This window comes from Agelaius phoeniceus, chromosome 13, assembly GCF_051311805.1.
Source record: "Agelaius phoeniceus isolate bAgePho1 chromosome 13, bAgePho1.hap1, whole genome shotgun sequence".
Classification (NCBI taxonomy): Eukaryota; Metazoa; Chordata; class Aves; order Passeriformes; family Icteridae; genus Agelaius; species Agelaius phoeniceus.
The window spans coordinates 4,434,285-4,459,654 of NC_135277.1; the positions used below are offsets into that span (position 1 = coordinate 4,434,285).

The 25,370-nt window shown below is 39.9% G+C and overlaps 1 long non-coding RNA gene across 1 annotated transcript in view; it reads right to left on the minus strand.

Annotated features, from left to right (window-relative positions):
* Nucleotides 1–25,370, minus strand: part of LOC143695176 (uncharacterized) — a 287,719-nt gene that overhangs the window by 207,694 nt on the left and 54,655 nt on the right. The window lies entirely within an intron of this gene.

Consider the following 25,370-nt stretch of genomic DNA (forward strand, 5'->3'; position numbering starts at 1 on the left):
CTCCTCTTCTGAATGCAAGGAGCAACCAATGACAGATATCTTTCTGGTCTTCCTCCATCAATCAATATAATCCTATAAGACTCCAAACTTAGCACTAGGTACATAAGAGAGCTACTGAATTAGATAAACTCAATCATCACTGGTGATGAAATGATTATTTAATTACTGTCAGCAGTGCTTCCAATAGCACAGAGAGGAAATCCAAGAACATTGACAGTCAATGGTAATTTATTAATCAATTAAACAGTACTGCTTGGGTAAGCGTAATTTGCACAATAAAAATTGAATTAAGTGCTTAAGTAAAAGGGGTGGCTTTTCTAACATTAGAGGTTGTGACATACAGCAAAGGACTGCATAGTCAAAGTTTAATGCTCTACTTTCTAATCTCAGTAAAAAGAAAAACAAAAGGCTGGTGAGGCTGAGGAGGAAGGGCTGGCATTGCTCACACAGCAGTAACCACAGCGCACTGGTACCTCCAGTGCCTTCTCTGGGGTGTTTGTTAAGTTTACAAGTCTAGAAAAGGTCAGACTTGGGATGTTTGCTCTGTGCTGGAAGTCAAGACCACCCCCACTATTCAGCTTGGAATGATTCTAACAGAAATCCCCTGTTTCTCAAGAGAAAAGATTCTCCAGAGCTAAACTGTTCTCCAGTTCTGCTGTAAACAGGATCCCCATCACAACCTGATCATTCTCAGAGCATGGCAGTCCTTGCTGTCAGTCAGCACTGCACTCACAAACTCACTTTCTCCTCCTTGCAATTATCCTTGCAAGGTCTTCTACACCCATCTCTGCATCTCACTGGGCTCAGAGAGACTGTCAATTTATTACTTTCATGTCCTAAAGGCATGAAGTGGATGGATGACATCCGCACTCCTGCTAATTTGATTTCTTAATTACAGAACAAATGTATATTGCTCCACTTGAAGTCGAGAGTCCCTTCAGCTAGGCACTATTAGAAACTGCTAATAAAGAACAGGACAGGAGAAAAAAAATTAAAAACAGAGCTTGAGAAGTCTGGTTTAGCTGGCACAAAGTTTTATGGTGTATCTGTGATCAAGCAAGGCCTAGATCTGCATTCCCTATTTTAGGGTTCTCACCAATTCTCTCTCTCACCCAAAGCTTTCCCTCACTGCCACTGCCTTCAAGTGAGGATTGCCCATCTCCCACCTATTTTCCATATCATTATTAGGACCAGAAAATTAGGGTGTGCAATCAAAATGTACCCACTGACATAATATCCTTGATAGGTCGAACTGTTGAGTTTTGGCCTTTCTACCACCCTAAACTGAGTTTCTCTCTTAAATTAATCTTCTCCTTGAAGTTAGTCCATTAGCTCTGCAGGTTCTATCAAGTGACTTTAGATTTAAGGCAGCACAAAAGAGAGCAGAACTGTGTCTATCCTCACAAGATACCATCTTTACAGTCCTTTTCAGTGTTCATCCTCACTGGCTGCTGTTGATCTTTCACTTTGTCTTGCTTATCTAAAACCAATACCTATTCAAACTCTAATCAATCAATACTACATAGAGAACGATGAAAAAAGACATCCAATTCTCTTGTTTAACAACTTGTTCAACATCTATTGCTCAGAGACCTTTCAGCATCCACGCCTCCTTAGTTCATGGCTATCAGCCTTTTGAATTTAAAAGAAATTAATGAGAATTTACTAGAAATAAGCAGTAGGAGCCACACAGTTCTGCATTCCTGGGAGCAGAGGTCATGACAGAAACGTCTTTAACCCTATGAAAACTTTGGTTACTTGACAATCCCTGCAAGCAAAGCTTGCTTTGGCTGTAGTGGGCAGGTTTGAGGTGTGCCTCTCCATACATTATAAGGAACTGCTGACCTGCTTTTATTTTGCACAGCAGTTGAATTAATAGGAAATTTAAGAGAGCCCAGAACTTCTTCTCACAAGATTGCTGAAAATCAAAGCACTGATTCTGCTCTGCTGCAGCCTTGGTAGGAAATTAATTGCAATACAAAGAGGGAAGAGCTCCAACAGAGCAATGCCAGGTGGGACAGGCTAATTTTGTCATCTAATAAATGTCACTGGCAGAACAGACTCAACCCAGTGAAAGTAAACTCTATCTAACAGGCCTGATTTTATTTATACATGCAACAGTACTATTTAAAATAATGCTTTACAGCCAGGCTATCATGGGTTTATACAACAGGCCAGATCCTATGTTCTCTTTGAGAGCTAAAGCTCCTATAAACTTCCACTGGAGTTTAGTTACATAAAAGTCTTTTCAGACACAGGCCTAAGTGAAAAGCAGAAGACAATTTAGTAATGAGATTCGGGACTTGCTTCATATGCCTGAGGCTTAGGATAATTTTGCAAGTAGGTTTTGGATTTTTGTTCTTTTAAAGCAAATTAGACAACGTTGTCAAAATTCGTACTCAGGCTTTTCCCTAAATATGCAGGTTTCAACCTAGTGTCTCTGTCCATAAGATCTGATCTTTTTTTCATGATCAGAGCCAGGTCTCAAGGTCTTACAAATGGCATCCCAATTAACAGAACAGCCATCATAGCTTGAAAACCTCGTTATTAAAAAACAAAAACAACCCAGTTCCCAAGTCCTGATGGCTTTAAAGTGGCTGTCACCAGCAAAGGAGCTTAGATATGGATATAAAATAAAAGCACCTACAATTTCTTTCCTCCTTTTCATGGATACATTAATACTGTGCTGGAGGCTGATCTGGCTAACAAGTTCTGAGCTTGGAACTGAGGTTATTAATGTCACTGTTAAGATTTTTTTTTTATATTGAATCCGATCTGTCTTATATCCAAGAGTGTTTTATATTGAATAATCTACTCACTGAATTAAATGGGCTGTGACTGAAAATGGGGGGATGGAGTGTGTTTTAAAATAAAAAGTGAACACATTTTGTGACCAGATACCACTTAATTTGCAAATGTGTACTCTAGAACCATATGTTGTCTGATACAGTCAACATTCCTTGCCAAGCAGCATTTGTATCGCTGATCAAACACTCCTGTTCAATAGCAAAAAGATAGAAAACTCTAAACTGTTACCCTCCTGCATATGCATAAGATGCTTTTCTGTCCCTTCCAAGGTGCCTTAATCAATATAATTATTTTCATGTTGTGAAAAAAAAAATATTGCATAATGACTCAGTCTAAGTTGGGACCTGGTCCTCCAAACACTCGCTGGTTGCTCACACATATGAAATGCTGTGGCAAATGTGTCCTGCATCTTCCCTGGGCTGAACAAATGCCTCTTGCAAAGAATTTGCCCAGTTTGATCCCTGTAGCCATGATAACCAAATGGATATACAAGTGATGCTTACATCCAAGCCAAAATTTACTGGATTTAGATAAAGACAGGGGCATGATTTGGGAGTTTTGCAGTTGGGATCATGAAAGCTCACAAACAGGTAGGGAAGAAAGGAGAAAGCAGATGTTAAAAATCTCACAAGTTTCAAAATCCTTTACAGGCTAAGGAGAAATTAGGTTATGCTGTAAAAGAGGCCTGCTCTGAGTTTGTGCAGTTGCACCTACACAGAAATGCAATTTTTCACATGGCTTTTTAGGTCTGACGTTATGAAAATTTAAGTAACTCAGGTTTAAATTTGAGCTCTCCATCAACTACCAGAAAATTGAGGAGAGCAGAGTGCCCTCTGTGCTTCACCCAATGATGCCCACAAATGCCATTTATTTACCTCTGCTTCCTAAAATGATATTTTCACTGATGGAAATTTTCATAATTAAGCTTGTGACAGCTCCTGCTATGCGGTTCATCAGCAAGGAGGACATAAAGAACACGGAGCACTCATTACACACCGAGCAAACTTAACTCATTAACAGTACTTGGAGTGAGCAATCTCAGACCATTACTTTTAATGGGATTAGCCTTTCTTGTGTACAAAAGGCAGCACAGCTCTGTCTACTTAAAATCATTTCCGTACTCTAACGACATGGGCTACATTCATGCTAACAGGAAAGTGCTCATTCTGGCTTTGCTCCTCATTGTCAGCGTGGCACTGAGCACTTCACCAGCAACAGGAACAATAACTGAGTTATTCTCAGTTTATTTTTGTCACTCTGGTCTGTGCATTTTTCTTTTCTCATTTTACAAGGCCCTACCTTTGATCATCAGTGAGGAACAGGATTAGTTTACTAATTCTGTATTACTGTCAGCAAGATGGCATAGACTCAGCCCTCCACATTAAAGGGAAAAGAGAATCCTTAGAGGATATGAGGATGATGACTTTCCATGAGCTCTGAAAATCCAGCTAGCTCTGTATGTCAACATCAGCATGATATCACTGAATTAGTGCCTCTGCATCCATGCAGCACATTCCCAACCTGAAATCAGCCCCCACTGGCACTTGTTAGACCTGCTTACACAGTGGCAGAGAGAAGTTTTGGTGCTAATGAACCAACCCCTTACTGCAAACAGGGCTGGTGGCACTCCCAAGCTCGGGCAAACCCAAAAGCCAGGAATGAAAACGACTGCCATCCACACAGCAACACTAGGACATGTTCCACTTGCAGCAGACTGGTAAGAATCCCTATTTTTCATGTAGCATTAACTTTGATAACCCCATTGCCAAGCTCTTTTACGAGGCAATCTTCATAAGGGCAGTAATGAAGCACTGCTACTCCATGGTGCATATAAATAACTCTGCCCAGCACATGCACATCTGGCTACATGCAGAGAAGCCTTTAAAACCTCTCAAAATCAGGAACATTCAGACTCCAGAGCTATGTTTTTCTCCTGCACAATGTGTGATCTTGAATGAGTGATCAGTATGTAAAAATCTCAAAATCATACCAATACAGGAGTGTCTTTGGAGCATCTGAGGGGGCAGGAATGCCTTGGAGATGAGGCATTCAAACCTAGTGAAGCATAAGCATATTTGGGAGGGAAATGCAACATAAATGAGGGCATTGACAGGCTCCCTACACCATCCAGGTGCTTTCCAACTCCCACAGGCCACTACTGAGGCTGGTCACTTACAGGAAGAGACTTTCAACCAACATTTGACATAAATAAATATCATTAGTAGTACACACACACTCCACTGGTGAGTGAGTGAGAGAGATCCACTCTCTATTCTATTTTACCTACTTGTGTCTTCTCCTATGTGTGGTGCACACAGATTTCTAAAAATATCCCAAACTATTCTGAGTAGAAAATGCAGGGATGAAAGAATGAGTCGCAAGCTAAGAGAAGAATCAGTCAGCTGCAGCAGGAGCTAAACTGCATCCTCTGCTCACACAGGTGTTGTGGCTGGTTCAATGCACTGTGTAAATGCTTCCCCCAGGCTCAGCCAGAAGCTCCCATTTAGGACACACTTCCCCTCACCAATGTGAAAAGGAGGAATTAGTGGTACTCTGGAATTCAGTAGCATCTCCTCAACATATTCAGAATAGCACTCATAGCACTATCAACCTGCAAGGTGAATAACATCATTAACTCCCACAAAAAAGGAGTTTGAACCTCAGGACAGGGACCTTTTAGTATGAGATCTGAAACCCAGACACTTAATGACTAAAATAAAAAAGTGAATCATAGATTAATTTTGGGGGTAAAGTTGGATGAAATAAAGTTTCCTGTTGTCTTTCCATTGCTGGCCTAAGAGCTTTCTCTGCCTCTAATGAGACTAGATTGCAGCACCCCACACAGAGTCAGAGATGGAATCGTTTTTAGAAAGGATTTCCACTCACAAAATGAAAGCCTTAGGAGTTCACTTCAGAGACAAGATACCAATAGAGACATTATTAACATCACTGACATGCACACAAAGGAAGCCTGAGGCTCAGAGCTCTGCCTCTGTGTGGTTAAAAATGTAGGCACTTAGCAGGGAATGAAAATTACACTGGTCCAGGGTCCAGGACTTGCCATGTTTAGTCCTGGAGTGGTGCCAAAATAAGCATTGCTAGGCTGGATGATCAGTGAGAGAAGGAGATTTCAAGTCTGATAGCATCAGGATTGAAAACTAATTCTGGTAAGATACTGGGGATGCAAACAGGACAGGGAGTTTCAAAAGAACTGGGAATTTCCTCCTAGAGCTGATACATTAGATCTACAGATCATACAGTTCTTCAGCTGCTTTGCTGCTTCTTTTTGGTCAGCAATGCAATCATTCATTCACTGTGGCTGAATTTTGGGGGGGTAATTTGGGGGTTTTTAATATCTCGTAAAACTAGCTGATGCTTTTTCCTACCTGTCTGATTTAACAATCTGCTCTCTTCTTCTTGGACGCCAAATTTGGATATTTTGCAGCAGTTCTGAAAGCAGTTGTATTCATCTTTGAATTGTGAGTGCCCTTGCTTTGATGATTGGGACACAGATGCTTGTGGATTATCTTGTAATAATTTATGGTAAAATACAGAAACTACCCTTTGACAATACTAATCTCTATTACACCTGAAGGTTTGAAATACCAGATTGGCCAAAATCAGCCTTTCCCCTGCTTAATCCATGTTCTTTTTCACAAGGTGAAACAGATTCTTTTAGAAAAAAAAAAAAAAAGGGTTGGGAGTACTTCAGTCCTTGGATAAGGACAGCCCATGGATCTATGAGCTGTCAGGAAGAAAATAAAGCTAAACCTGAGGTTTCTGCAGCAGCAAATGTTTAAGGAGTATTCATACCTGGTCTATCAGGTAGACATACACTCTTTCTAGTATTTCCTTCTCCTTCCTGAAAGTAAGGCAAATCACATTTGAAAAACGTGACCTTGGGCTGCCCAAAGCATGTCCCCCAACCAGAAGCCCACTGGGGGTACAGATGGAGGAATGTAGATCCTAAAGGGATTTTGGGGTGAGGCTGAGTCCCTGCTCACAAAAACATCTCTGGCATCACTCGTTTGTCACTGAGGATAGTGACTTTTGAAAACCCAGATCATTTATTACCAGTAAGTAGGGTACTCTCCACATTTTTATGGCTTTGGTTTAATGGCCCACAGAGTATTAAAAACAAACAAACAAGGCTATTTTTCACAGATGTTAAAAGATGTGGGGATCTTGCAAAGGGTTAAAGCAGTTAAATAGAAAGATATATGTTTTAACGGAGTTGTGCTTTAAAATTACTTCTAATTTATCCACTTACGAGACATGTATGGAGGTAAAATGATCAGTGGTAATGTGCAACAGAAAGATATATACTTTTTTAATTGTAGCCAAGAGGAATAAAACAGCATGGAATAACTTAATCGTTGCTAATTATAATATCACTGAGGTAATTACAATAGATTTTGATTGTCTCATTTTCACACCAGAGGAGGGCACAATACTGGCTTTTCTCTTAATACATATTTGTTTTTAGAGAAGAGCTGACAATTACACTAATTGTACTCACAGCGTGAAACTTTGTTTTTAAAGAAAAATTTGTCTACGTGTCATATGGAGAAAATGCATGCTTTTTGTTTTGTTAGGTGTAAATTAAAGACATATTAATTGCTTTGTTCACTGTAACAATACAGAGATCTCCTCATGCAAGCACGACTAATTCTGACAGAGTCCCATCACTTGGAAAGTGTGTGACACTCCAAGTGAAAATGGCAAGAATGAACCACCACTTCTCAGTGGTTCATATGGATGTGTTTGAATAGAATATTGTCACCTGGAGGGCAACATCCAGCAGCTGCTCCTCCTCTGTGGAATCCACTTAGATAAAGTAGCACCAACCAAGACAACTGGGTCAGACCCACAAGTCTGAGTTGTGTATTCTTCTCCGATTTCAGTTTGACTCTCTCCAACAGCTTCCAAACTCCATGAGACCTAAGGCTCAGCATTCTTTGTCTGGCCTTGTCCAAACTGTAAATGCTCCAGAGGCAGATGCAAGGAGATGTGAGGGTTTGCAATAGCAGGCACAGCCCTGCCCTGAGCATAGGGGGGGATATAACCATCCCTGAAAGTCTGTCCCATCATGTGCACCACGGGGAACCACCAAAGAAAACCACCCTCCTAATTCACCCTACCAAAACTCTGTACTTGACAAGTAGCATGATTCCTCTTTGGTGATACTCTCACCCTCCAAACAAGGATTAAAGTAAAACCAGTAGTTTAACCTCACAAAGTTACCCTTTTTCCTTACAAAGCTGAGATGATCAGGCTCTCCTGTCTAGACCAGCAAGGCACCAAGCTTTCCATTCCAAGTCTTTGAAGCTGAGGAGCGGTGCTCTGAAACCAGGACTTGCATCCACTCTGCCCCACCCAAGGTGTGACACCTGCCCTGCCATCTGAGGAGTCTGCAAAGCAAGGCAGATGAGCCAGACAAGAAATGCAGTGTGTGCCAGGTGTAAATAACCCCAGCAGCACATCTTAGGTCATCTGCCAGTCCCACAGACGTGGGAAAGCAGGCTGGATAGGTGCATTCTCCTTGCTCTAATGTCAAGAGGACTTAGAGATGCTCTACCATACTCACAGCAGATCCTGAGAATCTGAACTAGACAAAGATTTTGCTTCTGTACTATTTACCATTTTCAGTAAGAGGAACATGATTTGCTGCTGTAACCCATCAGTGTTGCTAATGGAACCTCACCAGTTTTATCCACTCACATGGTGTCACCACACACCTTTCAAAGGGGTGCTTGCCCGTTTTCTGATGCAAAACTCACTATCACTTAACATGCCGGCTACTTCAGACAAAGTATCCTATCACATTAGACCATTACTACAGAAATTTGCATCCTTCTGGTCATAACCTTTGGTTTTTCTTCCACTGTTTCCAGACCGAAAGCAAGAACAACAGCTGGAGTTTGTCCTTTCCTTACTCCAACAGCCCAAATGAACACACTCCACATGGGTGGAATGGCTTTAAACTGAAAAAAGAGTAGATATAAAAAAAAAATGCAGATATAAAGATCAGATACAAATAATTTTTTTTTCCCTGAGAGGATGGTGAGGCCCTGGCACAGGTTGCCTAGAGAAGCTGTGGCTGTCCCATCCCTTGAAGCGTTCAAGGCCAGGTTGGATGGGGCTTGGAGCAGCAACACAGCAAAAACCCAGGCCCTAAATTTTAATTTAATAGCTCCTATGGATTAGCACAAGCAAGGCAATGCTAACTCGTTTCTCTTGTCAAAAACAAAGCAAAACAAAAGCCTTTTATCTTTTAATCGATGTATGTAAAATATATATGACCAGAGCCCATGACAAAGATATCCTGTTACACCACCTCAAATGTGTTCTGCAGCAGTCATTCTCCTTACTGCACAAGATTCTCATACTGAAAAGATAAGAAATAAGTAGATTTGATCTCCTTGCCACTTTAGCAAACCCCTGCCTATATATTTAGAATTAATTTTTGACTTTTATACCTGTGTTACAGATTCGTATCTGCCACCAAAGACCAGCTAAAAGCAGAGAGTAGCTACGGATTTTACATACCAAGTTAATTAGCAATTCTTACCAAACAGAGTGTATCTTTTTGTCCCAGGGTTCAGCTTGGTCTCTATTAGACATATTTACGGGAAAAGTCAATGGATAAGACATTAGAGGCCAACCTCAAAGTCAGAATAAAGCAACCATAGACCTTAGAGAAGTGCTTTATTAGCCAAGAATTGGTTGGTTATTGATCTCGGTCTCTGTCTCTGGTCACAATAGCACTTACCCTAATTTTTCTAGTGTAAATACAAGTAAATTTGAATGGGTGTTGTTGAAACAATCTGTAAATCTACATTTTGTGGTTTATGTTGTAATTGTAGTTACGGGAAGGTTCAATATCTGGAGCATGGTAAGGAGACAAGGCTGTGGCATGGCAACCTCAGCTCTGCAAATATGTCCTGAAGCACTTTCTCAGAGGTTATTAAAATGACTGGAGCTATCACTCTGCTTAGAAGCAGAGAAACCACATGGGTACTCATAAGAAAGGAACTGAGAAAAAACACTGTAAAGAGAAATGTTATGCATTTAACTTCAGCTTTTCTTTTCACTGAGGTCAACCAGATAATTAAGCAAAACAGATATGCAGAGTTTCTTTACTTTTCTGCAGACAAACATTAATAAATTACTGCTTGTCTCAGCACTACCATGCTTTCCTTACTTTATTGTGCTTTTTCATTTAGTTTCATCTTTAAGATTTATTTGGAGATAATTTTCAACTTACTTCATGGCCTACTGCATAAGACCTCTCTTCTATTTGTCCTATTGGGAACACCTGTCTTGATCATACTTCTATAGGGTTAATGAGGGTTAATGACTGTTGTATTGCAGATTGATATTACCAAGCAAATTTCAAGTGGAAATACCAAAATAAGTGATAGCTGTATCTACTGCAGCACTTTTTCTCCATTTAGGTTAACACTGAATGGACTATAACATATTTGTTTAAAAAACTGCACACACACTGCAACATAAAACTGGAATTTTCCCTATTGCTAAGTGCTGTTTCCTTCCAAAGTTCCCGTTGTTGCTCAACATCCATAAGGCTTTTATTCACATCACAACATACTGAGAGAGAGACAAACCTCTGCCTACAGTTCAGCCATATCATAGAAAACAGGGTTTAAAAACAGGGTGGAACATTAACTTTGTTATTCCACTCCCTGCCAGGAGCAAAGGGAATGTCCTTTCCAGATCCAGACCTGCCCTGCAATGTCTGCTCTCCCTGCCAGAACAAAACCAGAGACTACCCCTGGTCAAAAACATAAACTGAAGCCATCGGTTGCCTACAACTGAACACCACCACTACTTATCTAGTCTGGACAAAATTAAATCCTGTCTGAAACAGAGTGAGTTAGAAACCAGAGCTATCTGTTCAACTGACACACAATATGTCTAAGTCAGCTCAGAGGTCTGTTTTCTGTTCCTGCACCACACTTTCCCCATTGACTTGATAATTTCCATCCTACTCACAACTTCTGTGTTCTACTGAAGCTTTTGTTTAACTGGAGGCTGAATGTGCAGGAGACAGGGTTTTCCCAGCAGCTCCAAGTGAGACCTGGAAACCAGGTTTCACTTCAGGGAAAACATAACACAGATTCTCAGAGTCAAATTCTAAACTCAGCACCGCTGCCTATGTTTTCTCCTGCAAGGCTCATCTGTCTCAAACACAACTGCAAACTAATTAAAGGAATTCTCTTACAGGTGATCTGATATGACAGGGATGAACAATGGGAAGACCACCCAGACGATGTCACACCAGTGCCAGAGAAGAACCAGAAGAAAGTCTGCTTTACATTCTGAACACAAAACAGTCTTTCATTCCTCCCCACCTGCTTCCACATAAACCACAACTAGAAACCACCAGCAGCAGCTGAAGTGGCTCAGACGTGCACATCTATCTCATCATTAAAAATATTTTTATATTTTTATAACATTATGAAAAATTACAGTGATATTTTAATTTGCTTTGAGTTGTGGGGCCTTATCACTGGCATAAGGAGCTCTTCATTCCTTATCAACAGACTTTGCAGTTCCTGCAGTCCATAATGTTCCAAGGCAAGGAACAACTTCTGCATAACTTCAGCAGACTGTAAATCATTGTTGTAATGAGAAGATATCACAGTCCATGATATGTGTGCAATTCCGACTTTGTACTATTAAAAAATCCAAACAAACAAAACAAGACAAACAAACAAACCCCCAACCATAAAAAATTGCAACTTTAAGTGCATTCAAGGCCTCTCTAATTAGGCACTGAATTTCTTCTCCATTTCTTTGCTAGGAATGATTCAATGGAAGAGCTGGTTTAAGAGAATTCTACCCCATTCTCCTGCTCTCCCTGCTGCTCTTCCTGCTATGCACTGGCTCATAAAGACCTAAACTTGTCCAGAAAAAACCAACAGTGACTTGAACCATCAAAAGATTTGTAAGGTGGAACCTCACCTTGAGCAATTTTAGAGCTGAAGTAATTAGTGGCTGTGGTGCAGCTGAGCTAAAATACTTTGTAACTTCAGTGATCATCATTATTATTGTTCCTCTGCATCTTCCAGTGTAGTGAAAAACCATCTGGTGTTGGGAACTGTTAATGCCAGCGAATCCAAGAGGAATGAAGGGGGCTTAATATCTCACAAATGGGGCTGTTAGTACCCAGAATATTCTATGGCATTGCATCACTAGCAGATATTGTTGACAAGTCACAAAATAGTATTTATATTTATTCATGCAATGCAAAGGCAGGACTCCTTCTCTGTCTGCATCTCTAATGGCTGTTAGGAGGCTATGGATGAGAATAATCACAAAACCTGAATGGAGATAATAAAACCAATAGTGTTCAAGTGCTGAAACAAAGAGAATCCCCAGTGGGGCAGTGATCTTCTGAATGACTCAAGTAGTTCTGCACAAGCCTTTGAATTTCACTTTGACATTTAAATGAAGAAAGGGAGAGAAAAGCACAGGCCAATTTCATTGATTGGTGTAACTCAGGAATCTAACATAAAAGCATTGGGATGACTCACAATACATACAACATCTGAAACCAAACTCCATTCTCTTCTATTCCCATTTCATTAAAATAACCTCCTGTTTTCTTCTGTCATAATATCTGGCTTGAAAAACCCCGTGCAGGGGGTTAAAGCAGAGCTTTTTTCACCAGAGCTCATAGGGAGGGAAGCTGGCTGCAGTGTCCTAATGCATTTCAATTTATTTTTTTTAAAGACCGTTTTCAGCTGAGAATTTACCATGCATCAATTTTTAAAGTTCAAAAACTCACAGCTTTCTCCCCTGAAAATCAAAAAATAGCCAAACCATACTGTTAGTCTGCTCACATAAGGACAAGTTCCATCATCGACTCTTTTTCCAGTCATGCAGCCAAGGTCAGTAACTATCCCAGCTCTTCAGAGGCAGTAACCTGTGTTACAGATAGGCAGGAATAAGCTGTACTGCCTTTCCCCTACACAGTTTGTGTAGGTGAAGCTGCACTGGTGAAGGTGAAGCGTGGCCTGAGTGGGTGAGCAGAGCCAGGCACAGTCTGGAGCCCATCTGGTCACGCTCTCAGTGCCACACACGAACCACTGGACTGATTCTTTAGGGGCTTTTAGGACATAGCACAACAGATTGTAGACCAGGGCCAGAACTTATTTAGTGAGGAACTTTCCCTACACACCACATTCTTTGTTTTAATCTATTAAATGTATATAGATTTGACTTCCACACACAGTAAATCCAAGAGCATTGCAGTCCTCCCGAATCAAGTCTGATATCCCCATGCACCCACTATTTCTCCAGTAAAGTTTGCACCTGCCCTTTCCAACACACACACATCCATATTTGGAAGACCTTGTTTATGCTGTTTTACATGCAAACAGCAGTTTCAATGGAAGGAAGAACCCCTTCTTGCAGACCAGAGTCACCACAGTGCCTTGGTAACTTCTGCTGTTTAAAGTGACTTACAGGCTCTGAGACAAACTGCAGGATAGTTTCTCAGCAGACAATCCATCCAAAAGAGTGCACAGCATCAACTTATGGAAGGTCCAGACTATGAAAACATTACAGCAAATATCTTTGCTTTACTTTTTGACTGATAACTTTCATCATTAAAATTAATGCCAGTGTAAAGTCAAAATTGTACCTATTAATACAACTCTAATTGATACTATAAGCAGCCAAAATCTCACTATGAATACAATCAATTCTGCACAGATCCTGTTCTTTATTGACTATTTAGTTCACTGGGGATAGTATGTTTTAGCATCATTTTTATTATTTTTCAGCAGTGATGCTACCATATAGGTCTGAGGCCCGGGGGTATTTGGCGATTTCATTTTGACTTCCTGTGACTTTCCCAACATACAGAACCAATATAGGAGGATGCTGTTAGTACACAGTCCCCTTGGGTAGCTAGTTATGAAACCTGAATTGCTGCACTTAAGCAAGCCTGTCAAAATGCTTGGCCTCCTAGACACCATGGCTCCGGCTCCATCTACAAAACTTTAAGTGGCACTAGCTAAAAGTATGGAAAAAAACCCATATCCTGTCTTTGCATATATAGAACAACACTACTAATGGTGTTCTGTAAGAGTGTGTGTAGGCTGGGCTAGGAAAAACGGGAGTATTTTTCAAAGAGCTCATTTCTTAGTTTCATACAAAACCATAGCTGATGTTATGGGTAGGCTGACTGAATTATAAAATAAGCTTGTCTGTAAATTAACTCATTTTTGCAAATTAAATTACCCCAGATTTTTTTTTATTTTTCATCTCTTTTGGAAAAATTCCTTATAACCTGCATGATTTCTACAGAGGGAACTGCACTTTTGCAAATTCTTACAGAAAGTTATAGTGGCATCATAAAGCAGTTACTGGAACAAAGGATTTCCGGTGATCCTTTGAATTACACCCTTCAACAACACTGAAAGGGTGTAGCAAATTTTTCCAGTAGCAAATAACATTATTTTCATCCCAGTTCTTACCTCCTTAAACAAAGCACCAAAACACCAGCCAACTGATTTGAACCTTGTTAATTAACGAGGCAAATTTTCAGAGGCAGCAGGACCTCAGCTGGGCCTGTCCCAAAGACATGTGGTCAGGAAACCACGAGAACAGGGTCAGCCTTGAGATGTTCCAGTTCTTGTTATTGCTGAAAATTCAGAATGCATAATGAAAACAATTGCTGTCATTACAACAATGGCTAAATGCAGGGCACTCATCACTGCGGCACCGAGCTGCCTTGACTGGAACCTGAATTGTCACTGTCCTCAGGAGATGGAAAGCACACCAACCCTCCTGATCCAGGCTGCAGGGAGAGGCAGCTCCCAGAGCTCAGCTGATGATAAGATTCACACCTAGGTGTACCTACACAGGGAGCCAATTTCAAAGGCGTGGGCCTGCTAATGAGATTGCCCTGATGCCAGCATCTGCAAAGCTGTGCCCTCAGGAAAGGAGAGGGAGCTTTCCAGAGGAGCACAGGTTACCTGGTGGGACAGAGATGGTGCTGAGGCTCTCAGGAAGAGTGTTGGGGATTCATTAATAACCACCAGCACAAAGGCATTTCATCTTAGAATAGAAGTGCCTCCAGCTGCAAAAATCATCCTGTGTTTTGGCCCAGTGCTGAGGCAGAGGAAAGCACTACCAAGTGACTCAACCAAGCTTCTGTTCTCTCCTCTGTGGTTTTGGAGATTTCACACTGAAGAACTGAGCTTATCAGTGCTGCTCAGACCATAATATCTGACACATCTGATTGCAGCACACTGTGATAAGGCTGCAGAGGAAGGAGATATTTAGAGTTTGATAGCTATGTATTTTTAACAGCTTTCTAAAATTATTATGAATGCACACATCACTTAGCAGACTCAACTGCTTGCCTTAAATCTTTATTAACTAAAAGAATGCTTGAACATGTATTTTTTTCCTTGCTACCCAAGAGCCAGTGACAACCAAAGCACTAGAGCAAGCAGAATGTACCTGTTTGGGTCTTTCTTCTCATGTCATATCCCCCTTCTCAAAGTCCTCTCCTCACTGCTTTTCCATGATCCAGTAACCAAGTTGCCAAATTATTTTTAAATTTACACTTGCTTAATCAATAGCCCTATTAACGTCTGTGGACCCATGAGTTTTAACATCATTTTCAACACTACTCACATCAATAAATTTGACAAAACGCATCCATGAGACATTTTGGAAGTGTATTTTACAATTTACTGCCTCCAAACAATAAGCTGATAATCAGAAACAAACAAGTCTTTCTGAGAGATGCATGTGCACACACACACCTCAGGAGCTAGATAAATCTGAAAATTTAAGGACATGTAAAGTCAGATTTTCAGCTGGTACAAATCAGCACACTCTCCTAATTTATACTGGCTAAGGATTTGACCCTTAAAATATTTTCCTGACACTTTTGATAAAGAAAGAACATTACATTTCACTTTATAATTGGACCCTATAGTTAAAAATAGCCAGATTCTTTCCTGATTAAAGAGACAGGAAGATATAAACCAGATTTATTGTCTATTAGATTTTATGTTCCATTTTCTCTTGTCACAAGAGAAGTAATTTTGTGTATATAGCCTGTCCAGAGCAAAGTCATTTGTTCTCTCAGATACACTAATTCAAGCATAAATACATAGATCCATATTAATAAGCCACACCTCCCCCATTCATACAGTTAGGGATCCTGCCTAAATGTTTTCACATTCCCTGGATTTGCTCTGTTCTGTGCTGAAGTTCTGACTCAAGTGATCTTTACTTTTTCCCAATGAAGTCAATACCCAACTGTAAAATATTTGTGAAAAAGATGATTTTATATAGTTAGGTTTGGTTCAAATATTTAACGATATCTTCTTAATATATATATTTTTAAAACAACCGCTTTCACTAAAGTCAAAAGATATATTTTCTTTTTCTTTTGAGGATGAAAACCCCTTTTTATTTCCTTTGGTGCACATGTGGGGAAGAATCCCATCCAGCTTTACGAATAATGACAGCCAAAATGAATTACAAGTTGGTCTTAACAAACATGTTCTCAAATACATTACCCCACTCCTCACTCAGCCCTCTGTGCAAGTGCTAAGTGGTGGCAGGCAGCAGCAGCCCTGCCTGCAATCTCTGTAATTAAACATTCAAACACAGGCCTGCATCTCTGCAAATGGGCCCCCCAACTTCCCTTTGCTGAACACTTTCTTCAGAAGGAAATCTCACACAGCTGTTGGAAGAACACTGCATGACATCTGCAAAATGTCTATTGTACAGACCAGGGTAAAACACCAACAAGCTGGATCTGACCACTAATTGAAGCCATTGTTTAGGAAAATTACTCGCGTGTGGTCTAACAACTCATCTGAAATTAGTGATTGCTGCAAATGAAAAAGCAGAATCACACACCACCCCCCATCCCCCACCTCATCCCAAAGGGAATTGTGCTAGAAACAAACATTTACCATCACATACAAATATAATGCTGGTTTATGTTCTGTATTTTTTGTGTGCTTTTTAACTGCATCAGATGCCAGTGAGCTGAATTCCAATGCATATTACTGATACTGTCAACAAATATTAAATAGATTTTTTTTTAGTTTGTGAGATAATCAGAAATGTGCCCCTCTTTCTGTTTTCCACCCAGTATGTTTAAATAGAACAAGCCATTTGTAGCTTACTGTCTATCTTACACCTTATTTACACTGAATTTTTATCTTCCACTGCATCTTATTTTTTGTTGGCATTCCCCACCATGCAGTTTACATGGTGATGAAGAAATAGCCTTGCAGGCATTGAAAAAGAGATACAACATGTTAAGACATAATTCCCTGCAGGGCATTCGAGGCTGAATTTGCTGTCACAATGAGTCCAAGCTTCCATAACTATCCGTGTTTTATGTGGATTTGAAACATAAAATTAGATTCATCTTAATCTTCTGAAACAGCAATCTTCCCATGAAAGCTGATAGACAACAGCATATGAAAATGATAAGAGAGAGAGAGAGGACAGAGGGAAGACACAAGAACTGAATAAATGAGATGCTGCACTGTTCTAGTAAAGGAAGCGAGGTTCCCTTATGGGTAATAATATATCATGAAAACTTTGCTGAAAGGGATTGAGCTCCTGCCAAATTCCTTGTTTGCACAGGAGCCATCCCCAGCGCGGCTCCTCGGGAGCGCCGGGACACGAATCCCGGCTGGGCAGGGCAAGGCTGGGGACGCGCTGCATCCTGAGCAGGGCCAGATTTATGGACATGGCCTCCTTCACCCAGGCAGGGACACAGAACCAAGCCAGGAGAGCTAAAGTTCAAAACAATAAATCTCAAGTTTCTTTGGTCAGCCCAAGAGTGTGGCTTAAGGAATATACTGCCCTAGTTTTCTGGGTTCAGGCTTTGCAGCTGGAGTAACTTCAATTTTTTTCCCCTTGATGGCCTTCAGATTTGCCAGCTTTGTCATATTCTTCTTCTGCCATTGGGCACTGGACTGGTTTTTTAAAACTTCTCCAGAGTCACAACTACTATGCTCTTATTTGTATTCCTCACACTTAAATATGCAAAGAAGAATATTTTACTGCACATAACTAAAAAAAAAATAATAAAAACAATCACAAAAGCTGAAAAAGAGAAAAAAAAAGTAGTGGTTTGAAGATTCAAGCTGACAAAGGAAACAGACTAATTGAAATCTTCCCAAACAATATGGGACTAGATTGTAATTCTTTTTATACCTAATTTAAATCATCTGCAGGTTGTTCTTTTAGTGCAATTACTTCAGACCTACACCGGCATGAATACAGTCTTTTTTTTTTCTCAAAATCAATGAAACACACAGAATAAATTTTTCAAAGGGTTCAAATTCATTAATTTTCTTGTTTCACTCATCTACCTCACTGCTGTTAAAAATATCAAATATTCTATATATTCTCACAGTAATCAGCTACTGACTTGCACCTTTCAGCCATGCACTGTTCTAAATTTTAGAGAGAAAAAAGTGAGAACTACCTAATATAGGTATTATGACACAAATAATAAGAATTTCCACAACTATCACACTTGCTACATTGCATATCTTTTTGGTAACATAGTCCTAAAACTGAGTTTTGTGTGCCATCACTTTTTCTGTTGTTTGTTTAATTAAGAATGCCTTGGCCAAATCCAGTACCATATTTGGCCTAATTGACTTTCCTGCAAATAAGGCAGAAAAACTTATTTTCCGGTGTTTTTGATGTAGTTAAACAAAACAAACCCAGGAAAGCCCACTTAAGGACACTCTAAACTTTGACTTCTTGACTTTCACAGAAACAGTTTGTGTGGAATTGAAAATCAAACACAAGACATTGGGTGTTCAGATGGGTTGGGTTTATGAGCCCAATGCTGATTGTCCCCCCCAGCTGTGGCTCCCTGGATGATGCTGCAGTGACAGGGACAAAATATGAACATATACTCCTTGCCAGGGCCAGATCTGGCCACATCAGTGTGACAAGAAAAGCTGCCACTTATTTGAGAATCCAACCTCTTGGTGATGTGATATTTTCACCAGAATATTCATGCCCACCACCATGCTGTCCTACTTCACTTCCCTTTGATACAACGCCAGTAAAAAACAAGCTCCTTGTAGAGAGACTGCGAGGTGAAAACCCTTTTTCCTCTCCAGGCCATGAGCTGACAACCTTTTTTCCTCTCCAGCACACAGATTCTTTGGTTATCACTGAAATCCTTGCACTGCCACAACCCTTCCAACTCCACCACACAAGTTAAATGGAGCACCAGCAGCCAGGATCAGCTACATCCTTAGGAAGCCCCACATCCCTTCTCCCCCCATTTCACACTCACACAAGCCCCAGAGAGCAAGGGACAGGGAGACAATGTTCATCTCCATACCAAACATCTCGACCTGGAAGCGGAACATATATAAACAGAAGTACAGAACAAAACTTAATGCTCTGTTTTCAGAAGAAAAAAAAAATAAATAAAGTCAACTCATCAACTAAATTAGGAATAATTGGTGAAATGATTATGCATAAAACACACGGAGGCACTCCTCTAGGTAATCAGTTCTGCTGACTATTTCTCCTGGCTATTCCATTTGATATTCTCCATATCTAAGTTCTGCAGCCTCAGACCCAAAACTGTAATGAAATGCAGTGCTTGATTATTAACTGCTGCTATCCTAAGATCCCAAAGGAAGGAAATACTTCATTTAATTGTGTTTATGTTAGCCCACAATACATGCAGGGAAAGAGAGGCTGGCATAGGTATGCTGCAGGAGCCTTTATACACCACTTGCAGCGCTTTGGGTTTTTTTAGATCGTATTTCAGAGAATAAAATCAGCGAACAATATTTTCCTAGGAGATTTCAGCTTAGCTGTAGGGATAATACAGTACTACATTTCATTAAAGTTACAGGTTCATCAAATGCTGACTGCACCACTCTATGATCTTTATTGGGGCCATATCATCAAAATAATTAGAACTGATCAAAATGGGTGAGGTAGAGTGAAGACGGGTATGAAATTTTACATTTTCATAAATGCTTTTCTTTTTCATCAAGTCAGCCACATTGTGTAAGTATTAACACAATAATGTGGAATATGTGGATAAGAAATATTTAATTCAGTAAAAATTATGCATATGAAAATAGTTTCCTGTTACTATGTTAAGCTGCCTTTAACTGAATTCAGAATTCTTGGTCTTAGAGTTTGGTTGTGTGTTCTGGGAAAAAATAAGGAGTGCTGAACACTATAGTGAGATCTAGAACTTATCTGGAGGAAATCCAGATTAATTGGTGTGGACTGGATTTTTGATTTCTAGTTGTGTCTTTTTGGTTTTCTGTTCCTACAAACTTTACCACAAATTATTAAGGTGCATCTTAAGTTTTCTGTAATGAGAAGAACTGAAAAAAAAAGCTGGAATTTTCTCTATTGTGCACACTTTTCATATGAAAACTGAAATCTGAACATTCAGCACTGTTTTAGAAAATTGGATTTCAATACAAACTCATCTAGTCTGATTTCCTGGTAAATACTTTAGCATACTCTGCATATAAAATTTCATTTCAAGGGCAACAAATTGATAAGATAAAGACAGCCCTTAACATTTATTTTCTGTTTCATTTTTAAGTCTGCACTGAATCTGACATAGAAAATACAAATTCTGCATTCTTCCAGAGGAACCAACGCAATTGCAAACCTCTTTCACTGTTTTCAGGCACTCAGAATTTTCACCAAAAAAAAAAACAAAACCCAATCAGCTTGTCTTCAAATTTCTCCTTACTTTGGTTTCCAGAAAGAATATGAACTGGTTTTCCAAATCAAACAGAAAATAGTGCAAAGCTAATGTTTCTGGAGATTTCAGTTTAAAAAACCCCCATGCCTGACACCTTCCGGAGACTCTAAAATGTATGAAGATTCTAAAATGAATAAAAACTCTAAGATGGATGAAGATTTAAGACCAATCTGGGCAGTTCAAATTTTCACATGTGGACACCATGCAAAATAGATATTTTCATAAGCTTCTGTGAAAACCTTACTGGATTTAACCACAACTTGCTTTGCATTTCAGTGTTGCCCAGACAAGAATGTCAAAGTGAAGGTAAGTTTTACACAAAAGAATTGATGGATTTGGTACAGCTCGTGCAGGTTGCTTTGTTAGGCTGATTGGTCTCTTTTTCTCAGAGATATACATAGAAAGAACTGGAGTAAGTGACCTCAAAAAAGAAACATTTAACCTTATCCTTGATGCAAACATCGCGCACTGATAGCCCAATGTAGGTAAAGGAAAACATGGCAATTTACCAGAACAAGGTCAATACCCCAATAAGGTAGATGTTTCCTTTTTAAGGTTAACTTCTAGGGGGATTAAAGCATTCCTTTCTAACATAAGTAACAAAATGGCACATACTAAAAAAGATTTGCCTCTTTAAAATCAAACAGAGCAGTTGCTGTAATTGATCAGTTTTGAAAGAGAAAGGTGTGCCCAGTTGTAAACTGTTCTAAAAAGTATGTCACTTATATTTGGAATTAATTAAGTAATGAACCATAGCACCTTAGCTGTGTAAACGTTGTTTCTTTCTCAATCATATGTGAACATGATACAGTACACATAGGTACACATTTCCACATGTGTTTGCACACAGAACTAAAGGGAAAAGGTTAAGCATAGGCACAAAACAGGCACAACAAAACTGTGTTCTAGATATTCCTCTATTCATGCACTAGAAAACTTTAGAATCACTAAAGGAAAAGAGAACCATGACCACCCTTGGAAAATGAGTGTCATATGAATTTTTAATAGGCAGCACCCCAAGCACATGTGTATTATAATAGAGCACATATTGAAGAAGCCTACTGCACACAGAAATTACCAGAGAACACTTAATTTTTGCATTCCACATTTATGCAATTAATTAGAGAACACTTAACATTCTCTCTGACTTCAAGCTCTGCATGATCATGTTTGATCATGAGGGAATTTAAAAATCATTTATGTAGCCTAGATTTAAGTATGACAAGAAATGGTGATGGTTAGAAAGGGAAGAATGAATACATTAAGTGCAGGCCAAGCTACACAGAAATAAGAAAGCCAAGAAAGACACAATTTACTCATGAAAATGGATGTTGATATATATTAAAAAAAGCCAAAAAAGCATTTCATTTATATAGGAAGTATTATTAGGAGACTTTGCTGCACCAGAGAAGATACAAGTGGTGAACAGATTTAAGAGATATGCTGAGTATTTAAAATAGTAGTGATATACCACAACAGCACTGAATTCAGCACAGGTTTTGTGGGTTTGGACCATGTTTTTAAGTACATTTCCCTGCTCTGGGATGTGGGGAGAAATACCCATATTGCTGCCTGTCAAGCACATACAAAGCCATGGTTAGAGGGGCCCCAGCACCTGCAGTTTGTCAGAATTTGCTCACCAGCCATCAGGAGCTCCTGGCATCACACTGACTTTCCCTCCAACGTTTGTGGCACCATCCATTACCCACCCTCCCCGAGGATTCTCTCCCTAGGACCTTACAGAGGTGTGCAGTGGCTGCCTCAGGCAGCCAGAGCTGTCTCTGCTGCCCCAGAGCTCAGCACCCAGGTGAGTCCCTTGCAGGCAGAGCCCCAAGCTGGGCACTCAAAGAAGATCTTTAATATTCAAGTTCACTGTCCAGAGGGAGCTGAGGGAGACATTTAAGGCCACAGTTTAAAGACTGATTTTAAGAGACTAATGAGGATCCATTTTAAAAGGTGCTCAGAGGCCCCACAACAGTTCCAAACCACATCAAAAGAACCTGTTTCTAATTGAGCTACAATGGACATTACAAGGCAGGTATTTCTCACCCTGCTGCTGTATGGAACTCCTCACCCCTTGCAGAATCTTGGTGCCACCTTTCCCTGTATCCTTTTGGACACTCAATGCAATCCAGACTGAATCTTGGCATTTCTACCAGGATCCCTCACTTGAGAGCTAAATAGTCCCAGTGCTCAGAAAGGAACTGGACAGGGATGATTCAAATGATGGTAATGGCCACATTTAGAAACATAATTGTAATGAATCTTTCTTTCAATCCTCAAATAAATAGTCTGGATCAAATCCTCAACTAAGCTAGACTGAGGAAGTGATATCAATTTCCACTGGCCCAGAATGCTTGTAATCAAATATATCCATTTATTATCTGTGACAAGGTTGGAAACGTTAGGCAAATTACTTTATTATTCTGCAAAAATACCAGTTTGTCATTAGTATTAGCCTGTGTCTTTAAAATTGGAATTATAAGCAGCTTCTTCATCTTACTACATCATGCTATAATCTGAAGTGCCCTATTAGGAGATGTAATATTTAAGGTCTTTTAGCTGGTACCTCTACATCCTGATTATCCTTTAGAAATTAAATGCCTTCAATATACATTTGTAAGAGAGACTAACAATTTCCTGCCACTCCAGGGATGAAGATGGTAAATGATGGCTGGGGTGGGGGGCGGGTTGGCTGTTTTGATGCTGCCAGGCAGGCTGATAACTTTATATTCTGCATCCATGGCTCAATGACCCACAAATCTCCTTTGATATGCCAGGCAGCAGAGAGAACCAAGCTGAACGGATCAGGAGGAGAGCGAAAACGCTTCAGCAAGGGGCCCCCGATGAAGCCATCATGTGACAGGAATCCTAAGACTCTGCTATGGAGGGGAGAGGGAGAGAAAGGGAAAAGAAGGGAATAGGGCATTGTGGTGGCACAGGCTGATAGAGACGTCAGAGACGCTTCAGTAATCTCACGACGCTTTGGCCCAGTGTGGGGGCAAACGAGGCCCATATTCAGCATGGCGTGACGGGTGGGACCACCCCGAAAAAGCTGCGAGGGGGCAGGCACTTGGACAAATCAAAGCAGAAGAAAGTAATTTTCGATAAATTAAAGAAATCTCCATGGAAATTAGCATGAAACATTTTCTAATCTCCCGCTTTTCACTGCCGACAAGGGTCACTGGTTTAACTTCTCTCTCTTATTTTATTATTCCCCAGCCACATTCCTCTGCTTTTTTATATCCTTCAATTTTTACTACCTCTTTTTCTTCCAGTCTATCATTTTTAGCCTTTCTTATAGCAGCTTCTTAACCCTTTTAGGACTTCTCCCAGTAAATATTCTGGAGAATTAACTGATCCATTAGAGTTTAAAGGACATACTCCAAAGCAGTTGCCTTTTCTAACTATCTGCAGTATTTCGTCTGCAAGCTACGCCGTCATTTTAACTGTGATCAAAGTCAAGCATTTCCTTCCCAGTAAAACCTGAAAAAGACTGCTTTGCACAATCTGCTTTAGACACAGAGTGCTGACGCTGCTAAATACCAGCTGCAAATGCACTGCCAGAGGTAAACACTGCTAAGTCACAGCATTATGACTTTATGATTTTTAATTTTAATATAAGAAATGGATTCTTTTTGCTGCGGTTCTGGTTTTGCCGGCACAAAAGTGTCAGATTAGCACCTCTTCTTTCTCACCTTTGTTCCAGGAGGTCAAACTTGGAAGTCTGTTTTAAATTAAGATGGATTAGGAATATTAAATACTGAGGGTTTTTTTTTAATAAATATGAAATAGCGATGAGGTTGCTTGATAAAAAGATAATGCTAGTGTGCACAGGAAGGATATTGAGAGAAGGAGATACCTGACTTCTGACTATTGTAACTTTGTGCTTGCAGACACAAAAACCAATAAAACTTCAGTGATCTGTGATCCATGACTTATGATATGGAGACAGAAAACATGAACAAAATCAGCATTTTCACAAAGAATGGTAGCTCAGCTTCATTTCTGAAATAAATAATAGCAGTTCATCCTGCATCACTCATAAAGAGCCAGGGCCAAATTTACTATTTTCCATATTTATTTAAGGTATAGACAATTTATGCCATAAAATAAATCTATGTTTGCAGTTTCCAAGGAAAATGGACTTCTGAGACATCCTTCAGGAGATTAAATTTCTAAAGATATCTAAATATATTAGGGTGTGAGGAGGAAAATCTTATCTAATGATAAATAGTAGTGACAAGCTTAATTAATTCTTGGACTCTTTGTTTTGTCTTTGGGTTTTTTTTTTTTGCCACTTGTAGATGCTGTTGGATCTGAGGAGGGATTTCCACAAGTTTCACAGTAGGTCACAAAAGTATCTTCCCTGAAATGGTTTCTATAAAAAGTGGTCCAAATATGTCATTTGCTATCACTTAGGAAAGGAGCTCTATGGAGAATGATAACTGGTACAGTTTCTATCAGTTTTACTACTTGCACGAGCAGTGTGCTACATGTCTCTCATTTTCTTGAACAAGACAGATGCCTCTGGTGTGAAAAATACAGATGTTGGAGTATGCAGCAGACAACTGTGGTTTATCAAAAATACACTACTGGCACTGACTGATGTCAGACTTAATCATTCAGCATCCTAGCAGGAGCGAGTGAATTATTGGGTCTTAGTCATGTGTGGTTTATGTTTAAAAAGTAATACGTCATCTTGTTTCTTCTTTACAGGGGTTGGAAACTATTGAGCAGACAGCAATGCCTGGGGCTATAGGTAAAA